Genomic DNA, 421 nt, shown 5'->3' with positions numbered 1-421 from the left:
ACACTTTGATCATGGTTCTTGGTGATCCATGCGTTGGCATAGAACTCTTGAACCATTAAGATTCTGACTTGTTGAATGGGGTTAGTAAGAACTTCCCAACCTCTTCTTCGGATCTCATGTTGGATCTCTGGATATTCATTCTTTTTGAGTTTGAAAGGGACCTCGGGGATCACCTTCTTCATGGCCACAACTTCATAGAAGTGGTCTTGATACACCCTTGAGATGAATCTCTCCATCTCCCATGACTCAGAGGTGGAAGCTTTTGCCTTCCCTTTCTTCTTTCTAGAGGTTTCTCCGGCCTTAGGTGCCATAAATGGTTATGGAAAAACAAAAAGCAACGCTTTTACCACACCAAACTTAGAAGGTTTGCTCGTCCTCGAGCAAAAGAAGAAAGAAAGGAGTAGAAGAAGAAGAAATAGAA

Source organism: Arachis duranensis, chromosome 1 (genome assembly GCF_000817695.3).
Source record: "Arachis duranensis cultivar V14167 chromosome 1, aradu.V14167.gnm2.J7QH, whole genome shotgun sequence".
NCBI classification, from domain to species: Eukaryota; Viridiplantae; Streptophyta; class Magnoliopsida; order Fabales; family Fabaceae; genus Arachis; species Arachis duranensis.
This window is presented reverse-complemented; position numbering follows the sequence as displayed.